At 30.9% G+C, this 21631-nt stretch overlaps 1 long non-coding RNA gene across 2 annotated transcripts; it reads left to right on the top strand.

The window, feature by feature from the left end:
• Nucleotides 1-2195: 2195 nt before the first annotated feature.
• LOC139892529 (uncharacterized) lies at nt 2196-3213 on the top strand. Of its 2 annotated transcripts, XR_011774122.1 has the most exons (4): nt 2196-2295; nt 2409-2494; nt 2593-2905; nt 3022-3213. It is a non-coding gene; the product is annotated as an uncharacterized lncRNA (long non-coding RNA). The 2 variants fall into 2 exon arrangements; XR_011774121.1 differs by having other exon boundaries at nt 2409-2905.
• Nucleotides 3214-21631: the final 18418 nt, after the last annotated feature.

The raw sequence follows: 21631 nt of genomic DNA on the forward strand, positions 1-21631 counted from the left end.
TACGTGAATGGCTTGAGCAAATTTCACATTTGGTGAGGTAATGTCACTAAACGTGACATGTTGTTTCTTTAGTAGACCAAACTTTCTCGATCACTGTTATCACGTTTTGAAATCAAACCTCACGTTTGAGCTATATAACCTATTCTTTTTCCTTTTTGTTTAAACTAGTGGAGGAGCCCTTGCTTCGCGTCGGGTTTCGTTTTAGATATAATTTGTTGTGTTTATTTCGTAAAATTATTTCGTGTTTAACAGTTATGTCGGTTAAACCTATTCCGAATCGTACGAAAATTTAAAGGCAGTTAAAAATTTATGTGGATTTGTTGAGGATTTTATGAAAAATAAAGAAGTTAAGATTTGGCCCCTTAAAGATTTGGCCCCTTGAAGTTAAGCTTACATTTTTTACCATAGGAATTTACATTTGGTCCCTTAAAGTTCATAATAGTTGTCAATGTTTATTGTGATGGCATTGTGGGTACAACTTTTTTTGCACGAGCTACAAACGATTGAAGCATGGGGAGGAACTATTCATAAGGCATTTGTCTTTTAGAGGTATAGATAATAATAATTAATAGGTATTAGATAGTAAAAATTGTGTGATGAATACATAATGAATGAGAAGTTTTATGGTTAAACTATGAAGTGCAAAAAGTTGTGGGTACAACTTTTTTTGCACGAGCTACAAACGATTGAAGCATGGGGAGGAACTATTCATAAGGCATTTGTCTTTTAGAGGTATAGATAATAATAATTAATAGGTATTAGATAGTAAAAATTGTGTGATGAATACATAATGAATGAGAAGTTTTATGGTTAAACTATGAAGTGCAAAAAGTTTTGGGGTAAGTTTATAAAAAGTATAAAGGTAAGTATTGTAAAAAGTGGGGTTGAATTGTGAAAAGTAAAAAGTTTGGAGTTTGTGAAGCTTATGAAGCTTGTAAAATTCACTATTCATTTGTCGAATGGCTTTTAGATATATAGAGTAATTTGCTTCATATCCAACAGTAATGTCATTAATTTAAATAATATTGAATTAAAATTAAATTTTATTAATTAATTATTATTATTAAATCTTATTAATTATTTTGAATTGAGTACGAGAAGGTATAAAATCTGGACAGAAGGAAACCAATTCTAAATTTATATTTTAATTTACACTTTTAAAATAAAATGGCAACCAATATTATCTCTTATGATTGGATGTGGATTGTTTAATATACATTTTAGGTGTTTTATGAAATGTTCAGCTGACGAGTTTCTTAGTCGGACTTTGTGGTTCTACGAGTCATTAAACTAAATGATTTTAGCATTACGTTCATTTAATACCTAAAACATATCATTAAACTGGTTTGCTTAAACAAATTCGTGGTTCCACGGGTCATTTCACTAGTAGTTGTAATAAAATAAAAATAAAAAAAGTTCATTTGGTCTATTGATTAAGGAATGTTGAATGTTAACACTTAGAGATGGCAATAGCAACCCGTTCTGATGGATATTCATCCGATCTACCCGCTTCATAATGGATATGATGAACCTAAATGAAGCGTTAAAGTCCCACTTGAGACATATTCGTGATTGTAAATATTCGTGTTAATGCGTGTGTAAATTTGTCTTTCAAAAAAAAAAAATTGTAGATTATATATGTACAGATGACATATATGAAAAGTAATAGAAATATCGTCAACCATATCTTATTAACATTTCAATTTTCAAACCTTTTTCAATATGGGGTTCAGTGGTTGGAAATGCATCCACTCAAATACCATTGGTGCAAGTTTACCTTTTCGGGTGTAATACTTTTAAGTGATTTGTAAAAAATAAGATATTCCGTTTTTAGCTTTACTACTCCGTATATAGACTTCCTTTTCTCGCTTTGTTTAGCGCGCGCTCTCTCTATATATAGGGGCACGATCCGTAGCTAAGCTTAAAATGAGTACAAACCGGATAAGCAAATGTGAACCACAAAATATCATAAAACCTCATTCACCTATAAAAAAAGCGGAGGGGCAGCATGGTCATTTTACAATTTATCAAATAACAAAATAAGCAACAGATACTGTAACTTACATACTGAAGAACGTATTAGGGTTTTTAACTGATCAGATTTCTTCCTCTCAAAACCAAATTAAACAACAATCTGAATCTCTTCTTCAGCTCTTCTTCATCTCCTTAATCTCTTCTACATCTTCTTAATCTCTTTTTCAGCTCTTCTCTCTCAATCAAATTCAACAAACAATGGCTATTTTGATGAATCTTCAATAACAATGGCGAATTTCCGATGAATGTTCGATGTACAAGGTTTTCTCTTTAATTTGTTGTTACCTTTAGTATTATTAATATTATTATTCGTTAGAAAATTGTATGCTTAAGTGTTTGATTGACTGAATACATCATACGATATTGCACACTAGGTGTTCGATCATTTGTCTCAATGAATGTTGTGTTATGTATTATTGCTGACCTTGAGCCCCACTAGATACATTCATTTTATGAATCTGTAAGTCCCAAATTTCCTATCTTATTATTATAATAATTATTATTATTTTGAGACATTTGTGATTTGAACATTTTGTTGCTATATTCTTGTTTTGGTAGGTTGGTCATATGATTCAAGCTGAGTCCGAGGCATCAATATGCACTTCAAATTGTTCATTCTTAACTCATTGTAGATTGTTTTGCATTTAATTATATAAAATTGAAATATGGACTTATTAATATTGAGTTGTTCAAATCTTGCTCTAAATAGAGAACCATTAAAAGTTACAGTTTGTGAAACAATTAACATGATGCTTTTTGTTTCTGAAGGTAGCAATCTTGACCCATTGTAAAAGCTTTGAAAAATCTGCCTATGCTAAGTAATGGATGCTTTTTGTTTTTCTCTGGAACTTGAAATTTTTGTTTTTACTAGGTAATCTTTTTGACTTCTTATTGTACCATTTGTTAAGAATATGCATGCATCAGGATATACATTATGTATACTTCTTGTTGTGAATGTTATAGTTTCATGGTAGTTTTTGTTACTAGTTTGTGCAGGTACATAATTATGAAAAAGTAAAGTCAACGAAAGTCAATGATAGATGATATTAAAGATTCATGTTCCAAGTGTTGTAAAGCGCAAAAGACTAAAGATATTGAAGATATAGAGTTCAAAGATTGGAAGTGTACATTGAAGATGTTAAGATTAGAGATATTAAAGAAGTTATTTGGCAAAGTCAACTGGAGTCAACAGTCAAGAATTTATTGAAGAATTCGAGCTGTTGTTTGTTGAAGATGGTTCAGGTATGATTTGTGATTTTGGTACATTCTGTGTTTTTTTGCAGGGATATGATCGAAATAGACTTAGTTCTAGACAATGGTATTTGTGGATGTATAGACTAAGAGGTTTTTATTTTTTAGGTCATTGATAAAATGTATAGATTTCATGTTTTTCTAGTGTAAGTCATCTATTGTTAAAGTGTTTCGGGAGGTCACTTCAAAACACCCGCCCCTTTTGTAATTTTTTTGATTCTGGTTGATATAAATTTTTTTGGGGCACTATCCCCTTTACCGAAAAAAGACCAAATTCTTTTTTAAGATCAACCCATATGAGTTTGAATTTTAGATTGTAACAAATGATGTGTGATTTTTTGAAAACAATTATTATTCATAAAGAAAACATTTATCATTCATAAGATAATAATATTCATCAAAATATTATATTTTGTATGAAAATATGATGAATGATAAAAATTATCTAATGAATGATAGAAACAATACCTTATTAATGATAAACATATCTTACAAATGATAAAATTACCCGATGAATGATAAAAATGCCCGATGAATGATAAAAATACCCGATGAATAATAAAAGTAGCATATGAATGATAAACGAAGAATGATCAAAGAACATGATGAATGAAAAAAAAATGATGAATGATAAAAAAGCATTATGACGAATGATGAAAATCAATTCTTTGAATTGAAGTAGAAACTATTTTGTATGAAAAAATGATGAATGATAAAAAAAATACTCGATGAATGATAAAAATATCTTACAAATAATAATAATACTCAATGCATGATAAAAATACCCAATGAATAATAAAAATAGCTGATGAATGATAAACGAAGAATGATAAAAGAACGTGATGAATGATAAAAAAAATACCCGATGAATGATAAAATACCTGATGAATGATAAAAGTACCTGACGAATGATAAAAGAACGTGATGAATGATAAAATACGAAACCGATTATTTGTATGATAACATTAATTTGTATGATTATTTGACTGTTTTTTACTGATGAATGATGAAATACGAAACCGATTATTGATTATTTGACTGTTTGTTACTAATGAATGATGTAATAATACACTTAATCATATGATTATTTGACTGTTTGTTACTGATGAATGATGTAATAATACACTTAATACACTATGAATGGTAAAAATTCACTATGAATGGTAAAAAAATTCACTATGAATGGTAAAAAAAATTCACTATGAATGGTAAAAATTCACTATGAATGGTAAAAAAAATACACTATGAATGATAAAAATATACTATGCATGATGAATGATGAGTGATAAAAATATGCTATGAATGATAAAAAAACATTATGAATGATAAAAAGTACACTATAGGGTATGAATGATAAAAAAAAAAATAGAATGAATGATAATAAAAAACAGTATGAATGATAATAAAAAAAATAGTATGAATGGTAATAATGAGGTAATGAATGATAATAATTGAGATGCTGAATTATGAAAACGATGGTATGAATATAAAAATATGGTATGAATGATAATAAAAAAAAAAAGCAGGTAACAAGATAAAAAAAAAGTTGCAAATTTTCTGATAGACTAAACACACAAAAATTATTGATAAATAACAATAAAATAAAAGGTTGAACATGATGAAGGATAAAAGGTATCAATGGATGATAAAAAAAACACCCGAAATTAAAAAACTTGGAAATGTATTAGTAGAACAATTACAAATTATTCTTACACAGTATAAAAAAATGGAAAAAAAAAAACATTACAAACAGTATGGTCTTCAAAAAAACTGAAAAAATTTAAACATGAAAAAATTATTCTGAATCAGAATGTTCTTCTTCGAAATCCGCATCTTCATTCTCATCCTCCCTTTCATCTTCTAATTCAAAATCGACAACTTTTTTTCCTTGCCATGAAGCAAAGACAGTACCAATAACAGGCATAAGACGATCTGGAACCATAGGAAACCATAATTTCTGACCACCAGGACCTTCATCCTCAAAAGAAGCCAGAAAATAATTTTTACAAACTGAGCTAGTACCTATAAAAAAGTAATATAAAACATAATAAATGATTAAAAAAGGAAACAATAACAACAAATAAGTACATAAAAATGATTAAAAAGTAAAAAAAAAACAAAAAAACAAAAAAAAAAACAAAAGTTGAAAGTTCATATAATCAATCATGGTCATTTAACAAAAATTTTACTATTCATACTCATATATTTATCATTCATACTAAAATTTTAGCATTCATTCTGAATTTTTACCATTCATACTCATTTTTTATCATTCATTCTGAATTTTAAACATTCATACTCACCATGCAAATTCTGAACACCGTGAATTACAAGAGTCAAACAAACTTGAAAATAAATATCAATATTAATATATTCATATTATATCATCCGATTATATAAAGCTTGGTCAAACTACTTTTAAAAGGGAGAATTGATCATTATATAAGGTAGCCTTGGGCTTGCTAGTATTGCTTCTAAGTAAAAAGTAGACATAACAAACTTTACATAAGCAAATTAAAGCATAAAATATCACATAAAGAATGATGGATTGCAAGGCTGATTACAACTTGCTCACGTTTTTAATGTTCTAGAGTCCTTAATAAGAAATGATGAGCACTGACCTTCTGACAAGATTGAATATGTGTCCTTTCATGTGTAAACATAGAAGTTTTGGTCTCCTCCCTGGCTATGTCACTTTCTGTAATGCTAGTATGAAACTTCTCAAGTTCTTTATCCTTCAACAAGGTTATTGAGTTCCCATCTGGTTCTAGTTCAGTGGAAATTAACGAACCAATCTTCTCAATGGACAAGTACAAAAAATGTTAGGTTTCAGTGACCATAATTCATCCAGTCATTTCATCAAAATTCATCCAGTCATTTCATCAAAATTCATTCAGGCATTTCATCAAACACTTTGAGTGCATCATAATAAATAGTTTATTTTTTATTAGCTGCACGAAATGATAGTTAGTGGATGATGAAAAACTTTATTATGATATATATACTAGTAGTAATTAATAAATCATTAACAAATTGAGGTTTTACCTTAATGAACTATTGTGGTTCATGGTGAGTTGCAAATACAGAATAGACAGATCTATAAATGGTGAAAAACGGTGAAGACAGAGCTATTGTGGTTCATGGTGACGAGAATCAATTGTGTGAATTAGGGTTATGAGATTAGGGTAGAAGGTAGATAAGGAATCGTGAGTGAAAGTGAAATTTGGGGGTTGGGGGAAGGTTTTGCAGGAAAGAAAATGGAGGAAAACATTAATAGGTGATAATTATAAAATGACCATATTACCCTTCCGTATTTTTCAGGCTTTTTACTAAAATTTACAAAATGAGAGGCCCATATTCACTTATCCAGTTTGTACCCCATTTAGTGCTTATCCATGGATTGGTCCACTATATATATATATATATATATATATAGTGGTAGGATGAAGAGGGAAGTAACCAATCGGGGGGAAGCGGGGGAAGCAAAAAGTTTTTTTTTTCGTTTTTTGAAAAAACTTTGTTCACGAACATTATAGATGAGATAAAAATATGAACATTTAATAAAGACACTTTGTGATAAATGTTTTTATTTTGGCGAGAAAACGCTCGAAGAAGTAATATATAACAATTATCGTGTTTTTCGAGCGTATGTTGAGATTTTAGCTTTTAGGGTTTAGATATTAGGATTTATAGGGTTTAGATATTGCGGTTTAGAAATTTAGGGTTTAGATTTAGGATTTAGATTGAGTTTTTAATACGAACGGTTTAGAGTTTAGGGTTTAGGGTTTGGTGTTTTGGGTTCATGGAATAAACCAAAAACACCAAACACCAAACCCTAAACCCTATACCCTAAACTCTAAACTCTAAATCGGGCTAAATTTTACTTCACAAAACATGAAGAAAAAAAACGTTAACATTCTTCACGAACAATATTATCTTGAATGTTATTTTTGTCGATCGTTTTCCCGCCTAAATAATAACATTCATCACGAAGTGTCATTTCTAAATGTTCATATTTTCGTGTGATCTTGATGCCGGAAAAAAAATATTACAAAAAAAACGAAATTTTTTTTTTCATCCCCCCGCTTCCCCCCGATCGGTTACTTCCCCATTGATCCTGCCCCTATATATATATATATATATATATATATATATATATATATATATATATATATATATATATATATATATATATATAATTTTAAACAGCGATTGTGATCGCTTGAGAGGGACTAAATTGTGATATATATTTTAGGAAAACTACAAGAACATTTTCCCACTTTGTTTAATTCTCTATATATTGTGATATATATTTCAGGAAACCTACAAGACCATTTTCCAATGATTTAGAGAAATTGTGAGGATGTAAAACACAATGTTACGGGAAGAGGTTGTTACCGTAATGTTGTGATGATAAAGTGTCGTAGAAAGTTACGGATGATGTAATAAAATATAATTTATAATTAGATGAAAAGAGAAATGAAAAAAATTGAACTAATAATCAAGAGTCATCGCTATTTAGCATACTAGTGGGCAATGCCCGTGCGTTTCACGACTTGCTCCAAATTTTAATATTTTAAAATTTATGTATCGAAACGTTAGTGAGCAAGAGTTGACAACCATAAAAAAAGATAAAAACAACTATTAAAGAAAGCGCACTCATATATACATATATTAATAAAACTACACACATAATCAAATGTATTCAGTGAATTCTAAACAATTATCAAAGAAGATAAAAATTACGTAAAATAAGATAAATATTTATTCCATATATATATATATATATATATATATATATATATATATATATATATATAATGCTAATGTGATGGATGGATGTTTGACATTGAAAGAACAAATCATTCATGATGACGATGATGATGAATAACTAACGTCTATAAAACTCTATCAATTACTTCAATTGTAAAGTGTGACTAACTTTGAAATGAATAATGAGTATTTCACCAATGTAAATGGGTATTTATAGATAATAATGTATCAAAGTAGTTAGCTATTTAATATAAGAAAATGAAAAGATTTAAACTAATATATTTATTATAAGAAAAATGAAAGGCTTGAAGCTTGAAACTTAACTATTTATTATAGGAAAAATGAAAGGTTAAAAGTTAGATATTTGATAAAATGAAAAATAAAAAAAACTAATTAGCTTAATAAACATTTAACAAATTTAAACTATGTCATAGATTATACTATTATTTCATTAATTACATTTTCATTATGCTAATAGCTTAATGATGAAAGATGATTAACTACAATAGTCACCTATACCAATTCTTTAGTTTTAGGATTATATCTACTTCATTACCCAATTATGAACGGTAATATGCTATGAATGTTGATATAAATCTATCTTTAAGTCTATATATTTATTAAAATTGGTAGATTAGTTTTAAAACTTCTTAACTATGATAATATAAATTTATCTACAAGTCTATAAATTTATTAGTATGGGTAAATTTTATTTTTAACCTTTTTACTATGATGATAAAGGCAAGAGGTAATTCATACTTATGAAAATCAAGAGTTAAGTTATTCATAAATGATACGTATTTAATAATTTAATAATCATTATATACATAAATAATTCTTAATTTTTTACTTTACTATTTTATATCTTTTTTATTTAGTTAATTCTATTACAACATACTTAATATTGTAGGACTCAAAATATATAGATATATAGATATAGGCCTCGTTTTGTATCATTTCTCATGACCGAACTTTTGTTCTGTCATTGTATCTTTTTTTATAGTTATTCTTCATTGCTTTAATGAAGAAATCTATCCCTTTTAATGCATTTCAACTTTTTCGCTGAAAAAAAGAAAGATATATAGATATAGATAATAAAAGTATAAACTTTTATTATGTTGTTAAGTGATAGTAATTGAGTTGGGTTAATGAGCATATTTATGACACTTGAAGTCAATATATATATATATATATATATATATATATATATATATATATATATATATATATATATATATATATATATATATATATATATATATATAGAGAGAGAGAGAGATAATAAAATTATAAACTTTTACCATGTTGTTAAGTGGTTATATTGAGTAAAAAAATAATAGTAATTGAGTTGAGTTAATGAGCATATATATATATATATATATATATATATATATATATATATATATATATATATATATATATATATATATATATATATATATATATATATATATATATATATATATATATATAGGCTAAAAAATAACTTACGTTATTTAGAAAAGGTTTATATATTTATTGATTCTCAATTACTTAAAATTTATTTATGACATTTTTATTTAATATGGTTTTTATTTTATTTTTTATTTTTTTACCATAATAATTTTAACCTTTTTACCAGTCTATTAAATTACGTGGGTAAGTTTTATTGAATTAAACCTATTTAATACACCATACTTATGATTCTAGGACTCAATTACTATAGATATATAGATTTCGTTGTATTCCTCTTTGAAATACGCCTCACGCCCTCAAATTTACTCAACAACACCCCATAAGGGATGTGGTGATTTGTGAGCATTTTAACCCTCCACATCATACAATTAACGTCTCTTCTTTCATTATAGGAGTGATCTAACATTAAAAAAAAACTCTCCACTTTCCAGGTACTCTGTGGTTGTTATTTTTTTATTTATTTATTTAATTTTATTTTTTTTAACAGCTTCACTATGTGGTTATTTACTCTCTATATTTCATCTAAAGTGTCCACAATACTATTATGTAATGTTTTATTTTAAATGTCCACTTTATTTTCAACAAATCAAAAGAGCTTATATTGGAGAGATGAAGAAAAATTATCATTGGAGAGTAAAAATTAGTGGAATATTTCAAAACTTTGTAAAATTTCTTAGTTGACACTTAGGTCACTCTCAACAATAACTTTCATTCCATACATGATAGACTGTTACATCAACGTCACGTCAGCATTCACTCGGAGGACAGATTAAATACAATCTATTACGTCATTCCTAAAAAAACCGAAACCCACAATTTTATTTGATTCAAAATAACTTTTCTAAAAAAACACAGATTAAATACAATTTCCTAAAAAAACGAAAAGTCTTTCAAAATTCGGCAACATAGACGGTGAAATTGAGATGCTGAAATGTATGGCAAATGCCCTTGAACTTAGGGCTGAAAATGGCTTATTAAATGATGAAGAACACAAACAATGGTTAGATTGTAGAAAAGAATGGCTTGGAAAAGAGAAGATCAAAGCTAATATGTTGAAGCAAAAAGCTAAGTGCGATGGGTACTAGAAGGGGATGAGAACACCGAGTATTTTCACACGATTATTAATCGGGGTTACACTAAGAATAACATTCGGGGGTTATCGATAAACGAAACTTGGAGCGAAGATCCAAATGATATCAAAGAAGCTGCATTCTCTCACTTTCGAAACTTATTCCATAAGGTTTCGACTGCTAGACCGAGTTTAGCTAGTCTTAATTATCCCTCTCTTTTGATTAGTGAAGCGAATAGCCTTGAAGTTCCCATTTGTGAGTCGGAAATTGTAGAGGCCATTAACGATTGTGGGAGCTCGAAAGCTCCCGGGCCGGATGGTTTTAATCTAAGATTTTTCAAAAAATTTTGGGATATTATTAAAAACGATGTCATTGATGCTATCTTGTGGTTTTGGGAAAAGGGTGAATTTTCTAAGGGATGCAACGCGTCATTCATCACATTGATCCCTAAGAAGAGTGATCCCATCACTCTTAGTGATTATCGCCCGATTAGTCTTATTGGGAGTTTCTATAAAATTGTTGCTAAGATTCTTTCCAATAGACTTAGAAAGGTGGTACCATCACTTGTTGGCTCGGAACAAAGCGCGTTCCTTAAGGAAAGGTGCATTCTAGATGGTGTTCTCGTGGCTAATGAATCAATTGAGTTTTTAAAAAGCCATAAGAAAAAAGGTATAATCTTCAAAGTTGACTTCGAAAAGGCCTTTGATAGCTTGAATTGAGACTTCCTTATGGAAGTTATGTCTTGCATGGGTTTTGGACATAAATGGTGTAGGTGGATTCATGCTTGCCTAAGCTCGGCTAGCATCTCCGTTCTCATTAACGGGTCTCCTACCCGAGAATTCTCCATTGGTAGAGGGGTAAGACAAGGGGACCCGCTATCGCCTTTCTTGTTCATCATAGCCGCAGAAGGAATTAGTTTGCTCACCAAAACCGCGGTCGATCGAGGTTTGTTTAAAGGAGTCGAAATTGGAAACGATAAAATTAAATTGTCACACTTACAATATGCGGACGACACCATGTTTTTGGGAGAATGGAGTATCACTAACGCGCGTAACCTCTTTAACATATTAAAATACTTCGAACTTTCTTCGGGCCTCAAAGTCAACTTTCATAAAAGTTGTTTATATGGTATTGGTGTTAATGCAAGTGAAGTTGAGTTGCTCGCAAAGCGTATGGGGTGTCGAGCCGAAAACTTCCCATTCATTTACCTTGGATTGCCGATTGGCTCTAAAATGAAGAAGTTTAATGATTGGGCCCCGGTCATTGATAAATTCAAGAAAAGACTCTCGAAATGGAAAATGAAATCGCTTTCTTTCGGTGGAAGATTAGTTCTTTTAAAATCGGTTCTTAATAGCCTCCCATTGTATTACTTCGCGCTTTTTCGCGCCCCGCCTTGTGTGCTTAAGTTGCTTGAGAGTGTGAGACGTACATTTTTTTGGGGTGAGGATCTTTCGGGCACTAAAATTTCTTGGGTCAATTGGGGTTCTACTTGCTTACCTTATGGGGAGGGGGGGTTAAACATTGGTTCACTAAAAAGCAAAAACCTCGCTCTTTTAGGCAAATGGTGGTGGAGGTTTAAAACCGAAACCGATTGTCTATGGAGTAAGATTATTCATAGTATTTATGGAATTGACGGTGGCTTGAGATTGAGGGGTGAACTTGCTCACCTTTCGACCTCGGGCATTTGGAACAATATTGTTTTTGCAGGGAATCAAATCAATGACATGAGCATCCCCTTCAGAAACTCGTTCGTGAAATCAATTGGCGATGGTAGATCCACTTCCTTTTGGAATGAAGTGTGGTGCGGTTCGGATTGCCTTAAAATGTTTTTCCAAGATTATTTAGACTTGAAATAAACAAAGAAGCATCGGTTCATGATCAAGTTGCTGCCCCTGATCCGTCGGTTACAGCCTCTGACTCAGCTTTTACTCCAGCCACTGATCCAGCAGCTGCTGAAGCGAATTTTGTCACACAATTTTATGTTTCTGCAGGTTCTGAGGCTACGCGTGTTTCTGTTACAGCCGCCACAACAAATGACGTTGGGATATCGAACCCCCGTGATGCCAAGACAGAACAGGTACAGGTTGTATCTCCAGCTGGTAACGGTTCTTACATCTTCAATTGGGACTGGATTCGTTTACCCACGGGCAGGACCGAATCAGAATTGCTTGAACTCAATAACTTGCTTCGAACGATTTCTTTTGATTTTAATTCGGAGGAAACTTGGAAGTGGACACTAGCAAATGACAACAAGTTTATGGTTAAAAGGTTAGGCTCTCTTTTGGATTCTAAATTGCTTGGTGCGCCTAGTCCTCATAAAACTTTGAGAAATAACCTTGCACCAAAGAAAATAGAGATCTTTGTGTGGAGAGCTCTAAAGAAAAGACTCCCGGTTCGAACCAAACTAGACAAACGTGGCATTGACCTTCATAGTATTCGATGCCCCGTTTGTGACGACGGTCTTGAATCGGTAGATCATTCGTTGATTAATTGTCAGTTCGCGAAAGATATTTGGATTCCTATGTGACGACCCGGAAATTTCCAACCAAATTTAAACTTAATCTTTATATATGGTCGACATGATAAGCAAAGTCTATTTAATTAAATCTCAATAGTTGTGAATTAATTTTCATAGATGCATTTGACCTTCGACCATTCCCGACGATTCGCGAACCATTATGTGTAAATAAATATAGTTAATTTAAAATTTTGAAATTTTTCTGAAGACTTTTATCCGCCCCTAATTTCACAACGGGATACGAAATAGTAGTCCGTGGAAAACTGTCGGTAGAATAAATAAGTAGTTGGCTGCTACACTATTACTAGTACACGTTTATTTTCATATGAATGTTAATTTATTAATAATGTTACTACCTTTATCAAGTGGATGCAACTGTAATTGTATGTATATGTATGTCAGTTTATTTGGAATTCAATACAACTAATACCACTTTTCTATTCTTCTTACTGTAACCAAAGCAACCCTACTAGACTTTCTTTACAACTTGTTCCTTGTACTGATTCGATACCTTCATTTGATTTTGGCCATTTAAAAACCCATGCACAAATACTTCCCTTTTTATGTTTATTAGACTAAACCCACCATATCTATTTCTCTTCCTACTTCCTTCTTCCTATTTCTCTTCAAACTCTTACACAACCATCTTAAATTCAATTTTTCTTATTCCCTACAAATGATCAACATATATAACTACATATATATCACTCTATCTATTTCCGTTTCGATTAAGAACCCATCATCTCGAACCACCACTAATTGTTACGAACCTCGTCAGATTGTTACTACTAGTGTGTTTATTTATTTATTTATTTATTTTTATAACAGCAAGCACCATTTTTTTTTCTTTTTCCTTCTTCCTTGACAATAAGAACAAAACATCACCATCGTTGCTTCATATTCTGTGTCCCTGTTACTGTCATGAACCTCCACCATAATCGCCACCCCACAACTATTATAAACACGTTCAACCACCAAAGGCACCCTCACTATCTTTCTCCGGTTCTATTCGGTCCACACCCGTCACCACCATCGGCCATAATCACCCATCACGAACCCTTGCTCAACTTCTACTTCTTGATCAACAAACCCATTTGTTTTCCCTTAAAACCGTGGGTACTACAAACAAGAATACATACGCAATATTTTTTTTTATTATTAAATCACAAAAAGTTTTTATGGTGGAGTTGATGAGGTGTGTGAGGTTGATGATGATGCAGTTAAGATAATGATGGTGATCGTTTGATGTATAGGAAGTGATTATGGTGATGAAATTTTTTTCTTTAGCGATGATGAAGAATTTTTTTTTTTAAACGGTGATGCTTATGATTTGATGATACGGAGGTGATGATGCCATGATGTAATTTCGATGATCACGATGAGATGATCATGAAGATAAGTTAATGAAGAGTGATGATGAAGATGGATACATGATGTTAGATGATGAGTACGCGATGTTGATGATGATATGTGATCTTGATGATGACGAGGTGAAGCTAGACGATGAAAGGATACAATGATTAGATGATGATGATGATGATGATGATGATGATTGAATTAGGAAAAATAAAAACAGACAGACAATTGGGTTATATAGTTTTTAATACGGGATTAATTCAGATGTGAATGGATAAAGTAATGGTTAGTGGTGTTTGTGTGGAACAATAGGTCCTGAGTTCGAAACTGGGTTGCTGTACTTTATTTTTTTCCCCTATAACAGCACAGGTTGGGCCATGTATGTTATTTAATTGTTGGGCTGAAATAAAACAACAACTGGTTAAAGATAATTGGACATAATAATATTCAAGAAAAGGATAAACAGAGGGATGGTCTAGAGTTTTGTGATTAAGCGAGAGATCGCGGGTTCGAGCCCGGTCCAAGGCGATTTTTTTTAGGAAAAGCTTTTGAAGGGTATACATTTTTACTTTTATTTCTATTATTATTATTATTATTATTATTATTATTATTATTATTATTATTATTATTATTATTATTATTATTACTATTATTATTATGAACATAAGAATTATTATTATTAAAAATTATTATCATTATTATTATCATCATTAATTTTTTTTATTTATTACTAGTATTATCATTATTCTTATTTTTACAACAAATAAATATTATACATATAAAGTTATACTTATAATAAACATATTTTTTTTAAAAACATTTATATATAGCAAATGATGTATTGTAATATAATATTAATCATATATAAATATTAATATAACTATATAAATATTAGTCATTTTTAAAGATACATACAAATTAAATATATATAATACATAATTTAAGATATAATAAATTTGTTCGATTACAAATATATGTGTTAATATATATAAATGATATAGGTTCGTGAATCCGAGGCCAACCTTGCATGGTTCAATATAGTCATATGTATTTTTACTACAAAATACAGTATGGTGAGTTTCATTTGCTCTCTTTTTAAATGCTTTTACAATATATATTTTTGGGACTGAGAATACATGCGCTGCTTTTATAAAAGTTTTACGAAATAGGCACAAGTACTAAAACTAATTCTACGTGGGTTTAAACCAGAAATATACCCTTAGCTTGGTAACATTAAACTACTTGTCTATGTACGGTAGGAGCGAATCCTAAAGATAGATCTATTGGGCCTGACAAACCCCATCTTAACTATGGGATGCTTTAGTACTTCGAGGTTATTTTAAACACACCTGATCTGGTGTACTTCAGAGGGTAAAACCTGAACGTTAAGGCTTGTTACCGGGTGTCTACAACTTATAGAATACTGTAATGACCCGGAATTTTCTGACCAAATTATACTTATGAGATTAATATTTACATAAATTAAACCATACCAACATGATAAGCAATCCAAATTGTTGAGACTTGTGTTTTTGAAAAGAGTTTTACACAACGTTTGACCATCCAATATGACCGATGATATCACGAACAATATAACATAAGATAATTATACGTTTGTGTATATATATGTATTAATATATATTTAACATGATCTAAGGATGGTTTAACATCTCATTGTGTACTAATGACAATGAGTTATAAGTATATTTTGAAACTACTAACTTAAGTTTTCAAAACGATAACTATACGTAACATTCTTTGATATATATACTTATAATCTATAATGCTTATACATGTATCGTATATATAATGTATTTAATCACTTTTTAAGGACTTAAATACATAAAACAATATAAGTATATTCACAAAAGATAGCTATATTTGAATTCTCATTCCGTTTCCTCAAGATTTCTATACGTATATCTAGGGTATATGTACCCGTATCATACCCAGCTTCTATATGTATTTACTATTAGTATATACACATCAAATCAACATCCTAATCAACATTATTACTGCCCTAGATATGAGGTAACTAGAATTTGTCAAGTAGTATGAATTATTAGTAAGAAAACAAAATTAGGAATCCTTTTCTTTCTTTATAAACTAAAAACATTTTTATAAATGAACACCATTTCTTCACTCCATTTTCTCATACCTACACCCTCATTTCTCACTCAAAATACTCCTAACTTCATACTTGATCATCTCCAAGCATTTTCCCCATCATTTAGCTTCAATTACAAGCCTTAAACACCATAAGAAAACTCTTTCAAGAACATATCAAAATAACCACCCATTTGAAGAAGGTTACTTCCAACCTTTTGATCTAACTCCACCACTCTTTGATTCCAAGATTATTTATTATCTTTTGCAGTAAATTTTTCCAAGTAACTTGAGGTAGTAACCTTGTTCATAATCTTATTCAATTCATATTCATATAGCTATCTTATTTTGTGGTATAAAATTTTAACAACAAGAACATAGTTTGAATGATTTCAAACTTGTTTGCAAACTAAATAGATCCTTCTAACTTGAATTTTAAAACACTTCAAGACCTGTAATATATCATAATGATATGCTAACCTAACAGGATATAACTTGGTTTTACAAAGAACATCTTAAAAATTGAATCTACGTCGTCGGAGTGCAACCGGGGGCTGTTTTGGGTTGGATAATTAAAAACCATCTTGAACTTTGAATTGGAAGTTCATGTTCTTGAAAAATGATATTTCTTATGAATATGTTAACACATAAAAATTTCATGGTTTAACTCAAAGTGTAAGTATTTTTAGAAAAATGATCATTAAATGTTGTTTTTATGATGGAAAATGATCACTTTCATAAGTTTCACCAAAGTTTGACCTATAACCTATAATTTCGAATACAAACTAAGGTATTTTCAGTTCATATTCTTAAAATTTGACTCGATCCAAGGAAGTGGCAAGTTGAACCAACAAAAACGGAGTTGTAATGAAGAAACTACGACTAAAACAAGATTGTGTATCCGAAGCTAGTTTAGCTACGAAAATATTTGGAGAAAAAGTAAATTAATCATATCTTTTCTAATTAATATGATATTTTATATATAATTACTTATGATTTGATTTTATATATTTCAGGACCACCCGTAAATAACACGAGAAGATTAATTATAAGACCTCATGATTGTACGCAATACGTCATTTGACAACACGGTACTTTATATACGCAACACGTCATTTGACAACATGGTACCATGGGTCGAGATTAATTTTGATCAATACGAATACGATGGGGTCTTTATTTATTTTATTTAAGCAACTAATTGTGGACCACTAACATCGGACTGGTAACTACGGACTAAGAAAATATTAAAAGTATTAAAAGTATATATATATATATATATATATGTAACGATTACTTAAAAATAAAATATGTTGATATATTATATATATGGTTGGGTTCGTGATATCTATCGGAGACAAAGTCGTATTAAATACCTTCAAGGCAAAAGTGAGTTTCATTTGCTCCCTTTTTAATTGCTTTTGCAATATATATTTTTGGGCTGAGAATACATGCGCTGCTTTTATAAATGTTTACAAAATAGACACGAGTACTTAAAAATATATTCTACGTTGAGTTGTACCACTGGCATATTTCCCTGTAGCTTGGTAACTACTATTTACATGGGTATTGTAAACGCGAATCCTGTTGATAGATCTATCGGGCCTGACAACCCCAACCGGACTGGACGACCAGTATTCAACGGTTGCACAGTACTTCGTTTTGGTGACTACACTTGGTACGGTGTAGTGAGATTTCATAATAAAGAGAATATGCGACGTTGATTAAATGTTAAGTATGGTTACCAAGTGCTCAACCACTTAGAATGCTTTACATACACTTGCGAGTGTATTATGTTTATGATTATGAAATTTTGTGGTCTATTAACATATTGAAATGATTGTTATGATAAACCTATGAACTCACCAACCTTTTGGTTGACACTTTAAAGCATGTTTATTCTCAGGTACGAATTAAGTCTTCCGCTATGCATTTGCTCAATATAAGGACATTACTTAGAGCCGATCATCGCAATGGGACCAAATGTTGATGACCTCGTCCAGGTGGATTAGGACGGGTCCTTTCAGTTGGTATCAGAGAGGTGGTCGTAGCGAACCAGGTCTTGCATTAGTGTGTCTAACTAGTAGTTGTTAGGATGCATTAATGAGTCTGGACTTCGACTGTGTCTACATGTCAAAAGTTTTGCTTATCATTTCTAGTCGGAAATCATCTGCTTATCATACTTAGGAAATTACCTGCTTATCATTCATAAGTCTGGACACGTTTTACTGCATTTACTGCATTGATAGTGTATAGACGAATTCTTATCTTAGCATATCTGTTATTGCGAACTTTGACTGATATCTTTTCAAAGATTCTCCGTAATTTACGGGATTTTGGTATTATATATACATATGTAAATTATGTATTGAAGAGTACCAAATCTAACTCCTATAATCTATTCCATACCAAAAATTCATTTTCCCCATTATACAAGATGGATTCCGCATCTAGTTCGAATTCTTCAGATTCCGACAGTTATGCCGATATGGATTTCCATTCGGGCTCCGAAAGCAGCGTCACCGGAATGGATCAACCAATTTCCCATCATCTATTCTGGATGAATTGGAGATGGGTTCGTAATATACTAAATCACTGGAGACAAGAATAAGGTGATCCATTCCATCCGCCAATTTGCCCTCTTGGCGATGAACCTGAAGCACTTACCGGCGAACCTATTCGAAACACCATTTTCTCTCTCATTTCTAGAGTATCTCGTCACGATTATATACTATCCCATATTACAAATCTTGTTCATTCGCTCACTCCAACCGCCAATCATCCTGGTGTACTAGCAGAAGTTAACGAACTTCACGCTCGCGTGACGGCTTTGGAGAACATGGTGCGAAGGTTGCAAACACCAGCAGTAGCACCAGCAGCATAATCAGCACCACCACCAATAACATCAACAATACCATCATCACCACTAACAAACAACATCCGCATCACACGTCTCGACATCATAATCTGTCCCATAAACATCAACATCATACGCACCATAGATACCAAGGAGTACCAACAATAATGAACGATGAAGTATTGATCCATAACTTCATTGATATTCTGCGAAGAATACGTGGTTTCAAAAAGTTTTAGAGATTTCTTATTCTAGCTCAAACCGAAAAGCAAATGAGATTAATATCATATTAACTCATTAAATTCATGATTTCATCTGAAGAAAATATATATGTATATATGTTTTCATAAAGATTGTAATTAAAAGTTCTTTTGTACAAAATATTAATGGTGAAATTTTTTTTTTAACTGGTAGGTAATACCCGAGGAATAATTAGATTTCATCTTAATAAGTTACATTGTACATTCGTCGAAGCTGATTCAACAGTCATTTACTATCCTAATTACAACCACCGATATACGTATCCGTTCACCGCAGAATAACCATTTTCATTCAATTTCATATTTGGATTTTGACTTCCCAGAATCCAACAAGTGGCATATGAAGAAAACATATGACAAAATAAAATCTGTTAGAAATAAACAAATTAACAATGAAAAATTTTGTTAAGAATCCACGCTAACTCTTCCAGCTAACTGTTCCTAGCTAACTGATTACATTTTATTTATCGCAGTTTATTTATCGAAATTTAATTATCGCACTTTTATTTATCGTCATTTAATTTCTGTAATTATTTTACGCACTTTAAATATCGGGACACGTATACAATGTTTTGACATATCATATCGACGCATCTATATATATTATTTGGAATCACCATAGACACTCTATATGCAGTAATGATCGAGTTCTATATACAGGGTTTAGGTTGATTCTACAATAATATATATAGTTTGAGTTGTGATCGAGTCTAAGAGGTATACGGGTCACGACACGTATTAATTAATTCGTATATTATATATTAAACTATATATGAATTATTGGACTGTTACTGTGGACTAATGACATTGGACAATTAAAATGAATTAAAATATTGATTATAACATATGAAACTAAATATTTTTTTCAAGATTGCCACTTGATTTCATCTTAAACATCATTGTATCTCGACGATTACAATCAGCGTTCAAATCTATCATGATTCTTAAAAACACCTCAATCGAGAGGATAAACCAACCACACTTCATCTACGGAAGAAAAGATTGATGCATATAGTTATGCACCAGAAAAACCCTTGGAAACTGAGTAAACGTTTGACACGTATCTGTTCTAGTTCCTTTGACATTGTTATTACCGAAGATCGTTTTGCAATCCCTTTCCAAAGTATCTAATTTTGTCACAGCTCCAGCAAGTCAACTCCGAATTTTCATCCGAAACAACTTTATTATAACCGCGATATATATGCGTACTCTTTATTGTTACTGGGGAACCTTTTATATTCCACATTATTACCATCAGCGATTAATCATTCTAAAAACACAATTCTCCTGAAACTACCTCGGTTTGATAACCGATGACCCAGATCAGTTAACTTTAAAAATGCTGACGAATCAGCATGTTGTAGATGATCTTAATGGCCAAAAGTTTGATGATAAAGAAAGGAGTGTTAGGAACGCTCGATAGAAAATTTAGTACCGAAAAGCGAATTATGTGAAACTATGAAGAAAGCCGTGGACAAATCACAAAGAATAAGTTTGCCTTCAAAGAATCCAAATGATTCTGTGCCTGCTGAAATCGTTAGCAAACATCTTATTTCTCATTCTAAACCTTCACAGACAAATCTTATTCATCATCCATTGATATTAGAAATTCTAAGATATTCTCGTATGTTCTATTATAAATATCCTCCATATTTCTGGCGATATTTTCACAACTATTCTTATCTGAGATCATTTATCTCTCCGTAATATCTGCAACATAAAAGAAACTGTGTTAGTTTCTAAATTCTGAAACCTTCGAGTTTAAAATATGAATGTTTTGAAGTAGTGTTGGGAACTGAAGCATGGATTAGTATAATATAATGACACTTGATCAACGTCATTATATTACAGTAAGTCATGCTGAGTTTTTAATGAAGCATGATGATTCACAGTACCGTCATCATGTGCCATTTACACGACTCTTACATTCTATCTAATCTCTAAACATATC

The sequence above is a fragment of the Rutidosis leptorrhynchoides genome, chromosome 2 (assembly GCF_046630445.1).
Source record: "Rutidosis leptorrhynchoides isolate AG116_Rl617_1_P2 chromosome 2, CSIRO_AGI_Rlap_v1, whole genome shotgun sequence".
Lineage (NCBI taxonomy): Eukaryota > Viridiplantae > Streptophyta > Magnoliopsida > Asterales > Asteraceae > Rutidosis > Rutidosis leptorrhynchoides.